This window comes from Scyliorhinus torazame, chromosome 14, assembly GCF_047496885.1.
Source record: "Scyliorhinus torazame isolate Kashiwa2021f chromosome 14, sScyTor2.1, whole genome shotgun sequence".
In the NCBI taxonomy this organism is placed as follows: Eukaryota; Metazoa; Chordata; class Chondrichthyes; order Carcharhiniformes; family Scyliorhinidae; genus Scyliorhinus; species Scyliorhinus torazame.
Window position 1 is genome coordinate 22,052,677 of NC_092720.1, and position 6,000 is coordinate 22,058,676.

At 44.9% G+C, this 6,000-nt stretch overlaps 1 protein-coding gene across 1 annotated transcript in view; it reads right to left on the reverse strand.

Moving 5' to 3' along the window:
- Positions 1 to 3,358, reverse strand: part of LOC140389572 (P2Y purinoceptor 1-like) — a 51,104-nt gene extending 47,746 nt beyond the window's left edge. The window contains exon 1 of the mRNA XM_072473806.1: positions 2,440 to 3,358. The gene's annotated coding sequence lies outside the window, so the exon portion shown is untranslated. The remainder of the gene's footprint in view (positions 1 to 2,439) is intronic.
- Positions 3,359 to 6,000: the final 2,642 nt, after the last annotated feature.

Sequence of the window (6,000 nt, forward strand, 5' to 3'; positions counted from 1 at the left end):
AATCCTTCTAAACTCCAATGAGTACAGTCCCAGTCTACTCAACCTCTCGTCATAATCTAATCCCCACAACTCTGGGATCAACCTAGTGAATCTCCTCTGCACTCCCTCCAGTGCCAATATGTCCTTTCTCAGGTAAGGAGACCAAAACTGAACACAATACTCCAGATGCGGCCTCACCAACACCCTATACAATTGCAGCATAACCTCACTAGTCTTGAACTCCATCCCTCTAGCAATGAAAGACAAAACTCGATTAGCCTTCTTAATCACCTGTTGCACCAGCACACCAACTTTTTGCGACTCGTGCACCAGCACACCCAGGTCCCTCTGCACATCAGCATGTTTTAACATCTTACCGTTTAAATAATAATCCATTCTGCTGTTATTACTCCCAAAATGGATAGCCTCACACTTGGCAACATTGAATTCCATCTGCCAGACCCTAGCCCATTCACCTAACCTATCCAAATCCTTCTGCAGACTTCCGGTATCCTCTGCCCTTTTTGCTTTACCACTCACCTTAGTGTCGTCTTCAAACTTTGACACATTGCACTTGGTCCCCAACTCCAAATCGTCTATGTAAATTGTGAACAACTGCGGCCCCAACACTGATCCTTGAGGGACCCCACCAGTTACAGGTTGCCAACCAGAGAAACACCCATTTATCCCCACTCTCTGCTTTCTGTTAGTTAACCAATCCTCTACCCATGCTACCACTTTACCCTCAATGCCATGCATCTTTAGTTTATGCAGCAACCTTTTGTGTGGCACCTTGTCAAAAGCTTTCTGGAAATCCAGATATACCACATCCATTGGCTCCCCGTTATCTACTGCACTGGTAACGTCCTCAAAAATTTCTACCAAATTAGTCAGACACGACCTACCCTTTGTGAACCCATGCTGCGTCTGCCCAATGAGACAATTTCCCTCCAGGTGCCCCGCTATTTCCTCCTTAATGATAGATTCCAGCATTTTCCCTCCAACCGAAGTTAAGCTTACCGGCCTATAATTACCCGCTTTCTGCCAACGTCCCTTTTTAAACAGTGGTGTCACGTTTGCTACTTTCCAATCCTCTGGGACCACCCCAGAGTCTAGTGAATTTTGATAAATTATCACTAGTGCGTTTATAATTTCCCTAGCCATCTCTTTTAACACTCTGGGATGCATCCCATCAGGGCCAGGAGACTTGTCTACCTTTAGCCCCATTAGCTTGCCCAATACTGCCTCCTTAGTGATTACAATCATCTCAAGGTCCTCACCTATCATATCCTTATTTCCATCAGTCACTAGCATGTTATTTGTGTCCTCCACTGTGAAGACTGACCCAAAAAACCTGTTCAGCTCCTCAGCCATTTCCCCATCTCCTATTATTAAATCTCCCTTCTCATCTTCCAAAGGACCAATATTTACCTTAGCCACTCTTTTTTGTCTTATATATTTGTAGAAGCTTTTACTATCTGCTTTTATGTTCTGAGCCAGTTTACTTTCATAGTCTACCTTACTCTTCTTTATGGCTTTTTTAGTAGCTTTCTGTTGTCCCCTAAAGACTTCCCAGTCCTCTAGTCTCCCACTAATTTTGCCACTTTGTATGTTTTTTCCTTCAATTTGATACTCTCCCTCACCTCCTTAGATATCCACGGTCGATTTTTCCCCTTTCTACCGTCTTTCTTTTTTGTCGGTATGAACCTTTTCTGAACACTGTGAAAGATCGCTCGGAAGGTTCGCCACTGTTTCTCAACTGCTTCACCATGAAGTCTTTGCTCCCAGTCTACCTTAGCTAGTTCTTCTCTCATCCCATTGTAATCGCCTTTGTTTAAGCACAAAACACTAGTGTTTGATTTTACCTTGTTACAGTGTAATTGGGAGTTACAGTATAATTGGGAGTTACAGTATAAATTGGGAATTACAATATAAATTGGGAATTACAATATATTTGGGAATTACAGTATAAATTGGGAGTTACACTATAAATTGGGAGTTACAGTATAATTGGGAGATACAGTATAAATTGGGAATTACAGTATAAATTGGGAATTACAGTATAATTGGGAGTTACAGTATAAATTGGGAATTACAGTATAATTGGGAATTACAGTATAACTGGGAGTTACAGTATAAATTGGGAGTTACAGTGTATTTGGGAGTTACAGTGTAATTGGGAGACACAGTATAAATTGGGAATTACAGTATACATTGGGAGTTACAGTATAATTGGGAGTTACAGTAAAAATTGGGAGTTACAGTAAAAATTGGGAATTACAGTATAATTGGGAATTACAGTATAATTGGGAGTTACAGTATAATTGTGGGTTACAGTATAATTGGGAGTTACAGTATAAATAGGGAATTACAGTATAATTGGGAATTACAGTATAACTCTGGAGCTTTAATTTAACAACATCAAGTTTCGGACAGGCTGTTTACATGTGTGATGTGTACCTGGAAACTCTGCATCAACTCTGCATGTCCGAGTCAAATCAGGAAGCATCCTGGCCGCAGATTCGCACTTACTCCGGCCACGGTGTCCATGTAGAGGATTGGGCAGATTAGTGAATCAAAGAGAGCGAGACTGAGCACTTTCGAACCACGTGAAGTTGTCCTGTTACTGAACAACTGAACACATCCCGCGAGTCGGCTGGCGGGCAGAGCAAGATCCACCCTGCACCCCCTCCCCCGGGGGACACGCCAATCGCAGTTGAGAGCTGGTCCCCTGGTTTCAGTGGGGCTCCTCCACAGCGCAGAGCTTCCCTCTGCCCTTCCTTCAAATCCCACCAAACTCTGCCCAGTTAACTCAGGAACACGTTTCAGCTTTCCACCCCTCCTTCCCCCAGAGACTCTGAGACACTAGCAGTGGAAGCGAAACCAGCGAGACAGAGAGAGAGAGAGAGGTGTCAGGTTCAGCGTTCCAGTCTTGTCTTTTTTTAAAATGATTGTTGGCACAGCACCATCGGGTTGTTGAACAAAGTCCCATCTTGGCGTGAGACCGCTGCAAGAACTGACATTTCCTCAAGATTGGGATTCCCAACCCCTCCAGAATTGGCTGTCTCCAGGGATCGCAGATCAATCTCTCAGGACAGGGCTGGGAGCGATCCTGGAGAGAAATCATTGGGACATCCCAAAATAAAAAGGTCCTTTCTTTCTTAAACATTTTTCTTGGGAACATTTCTCTCCATGGGACATAGGAGAAGGGTGCCTGAGTCCCCCTTGGTGAAAGCAGGCATTCTGATGCACTTTCATTCCCACAGGTCTGCTTGTTGCATTGAATGTTTTCTGCAGAAAGAATGTTCCAGAAGAGTCTGAAGGAGGAGCAGCGTTATTCTGTTATCACCACAATGAGTATTGATGGAAACTAGGGCTATCAGCTCAAAGCAAAGAGTTGGGGGTGAGTGGGTACATTGACGTGAAAGCTAATTCTGCAGGAAATGATTGAGTGAGAATTGTTGGAACACGTTGACTCGTTAATCTCCCCATTCCTCGCCTCTTTGCTGATTTAGCTCACTGGGCTAAATCGCTGGCTTTTAAAGCAGACCAAGGCAGGCCAGCAGCACGGTTCGATTCCCGTACCAGCCTCCCCGAACAGGCGCCGGAATGTGGAGACTAGGGGCTTTTCCCAGTAACTTCTTTGAAGCCGACTCGTGACAATAAGTGATTTTCATTTCTTTGTAAACTATTTGTTGGAATCACTTTGGTTTTTAAGAAAGCTCTAAGTCACTGTTCTGAGGATGCCTCACGGAGTCCTGAGGCAGGAGGCCAAGTCTGAATGTGAAAATGACTCTCGGCACCTAAAATTGCATCAGCACTCTGACGTGCAAGTGTCTTGTCCCTCTCGCCTCTCCCCCGCCCCCCCCCCCCCCAGTCTCAACTCTTGGCCTGTTGTAATCAGATCATTAATAAAAGCAAATTACTGCGGATGCTGGAATCTGAAACCAAAGAGAAAATGCTGCAAAATCTCAACGGGTCAGGCAGCAGCCGCAGAGAGAGGAAAGAGCCAAGGGTCATCTGGACTCGAAACGTTAGCTCTTTTCTCCCTACAGATGTTGCCAGAACTGCTGAGATTTTCCAGCATTTTCTCTTTGGTAATCCGATAATTGTCGACCAGGCTGCTTCGTGGGATGGCTGTCATATAAAGCGAGACGAAGTGGGTTAGGATTATATTAATTGGAGTTTCAAAGAGTGAGAGGGAACTCATAGAAACTTTTAGAATTTTAACAGTGTTAGACAGGGTGACAGCGGTGTGCCCCATCTATAAGGTGCGTTGCAGGAACTCGCCAAGGCTCCTTCAACAGTGCCTTCCAAACCCACTACCATTCAGAAGGACAAGGGCAGCAGATACATGGGAACGCCACCACCTGGAGGTTCCCCTCCAAGTCACTCACCATCCTGACTTGGAAATATATTGCCGTTCCTTCACTGTTAATGCTGGCCTAGATGCAGTCTCTCACAAATTTACCCCTTGTTCCCAACTACCTACGTTCCCTGAACTCTGGAAAATGCCCCTTTTTGTTCCAAAAGACATCTACAGTTATATAACTTGATGGGCTAAATCCTGCAAGTAGTTACAGCAGATAGTGAAAAGGAAAAACAATGGCAGAGGGTGATGAGAATCTGGAATGTACTACCTAGGAATGTAATAGAGTCGGGAAACCTCACAACCTTCAAAAAGCACTTGGATGAGCATTTGAAACGCCATCACATTCAAGGGTATGGGATAAGTGCTGGTGAATAGGATTAGCATGAGATTAGGGATAGTTATTGTCGGTGCAGACTCAAAGGGCCTTTTCTGTGCTGTACGACTCTATGACTCTACAACTCTGGCATAAAGCTCAACCTTTAGTCAGAGAGATCTAGGTGTACAGGTCCTCAGGTCACTGAAAGGGTGGAGAAGGGTGGAGAAGGTAGTCAAGAAGGCATACGGCATGCTTGCCTTCATTGGCCGGGGCATTGAGTATAAAAATTGGCAAGTCCTGTTGCAGCTGTATAGAACCTTAGGCCACACTTGAGAGTATAGTGTTTAATTCTGGTCGCCACACTACCAGAAGGATGTGGAGGCTTTAGAGAGGGTGCAGAAGAGATTTACCAGAATGTTGCCTGGTATGGAGGGCATTAGCTATGAGGAGCGGTTGAATAAACTCGGTTTGTTCTCACTGGAATGACAGAGGTTGAGGGGCGACCTGATAGAGGTCTACAAAATTATGAGGGGCATAGACAGAGTGGATAGTCAGAGGCTTTTCTCCAGGGTAGAGGGGTCAATTACTAGGGGGCATAGATTTAAGGTGCAAGGGGCAAGGTTCAGAGGAGATGTACAAGGCAAGTTTTTTACACAGAGGGTAGTGGGTGCCTGGGACTCGCTACCGGAGGAGGTGGTGGAAGCAGGGACGATAGTGAAATTTAAGGGGCATCTTGACAAATACATGAATAGGATGGGAATAGAGGGATACGGACTCAGGAAGTGTAGAAGATTTTAGTTTAGACAGGCAGCATGATTGGCACAGGCTTGGAGGGCCGAAGGGCCTGTTCCTGTGCTGTACTTTTCTTTTTTCTTTGTTCTTTCAGTGGTGAAATTAGGGAACACCTCTTCATGCAAAAGATGGCAGAAGTTTGGGAAAAAGGACAGGGGGGAAAGTTGGGGGTGAGAAGTTCGGCAGCAGTTCAACCATAACTTCATTGAATTGTGCAAGGATCCCAGGAGGGGGTAAATGACTACTCCTGTTCCTATGTTCCACGTTACACTGCACAAAATCAAAATGAACCCCCTAATGGATTTGTACAATTTCTCTTGTAGGCATGACCATTGATTTTCTCATTTCAGGTTTGCTCAACAGTATTTGAAGATGAGTACTGGAGGCTTTCTGGCACCCTGCCAATATTTATTCCTCACCCAATGCCTGGAACAACATTTATTCGATTGCTGCTGGTGGAATCTTGCTCTGCACAAATTGGCTGCCATGTTGCCCTCATTGCAACAGTGGCCTCACCAAAATATTGCACTGGCAATTAAAT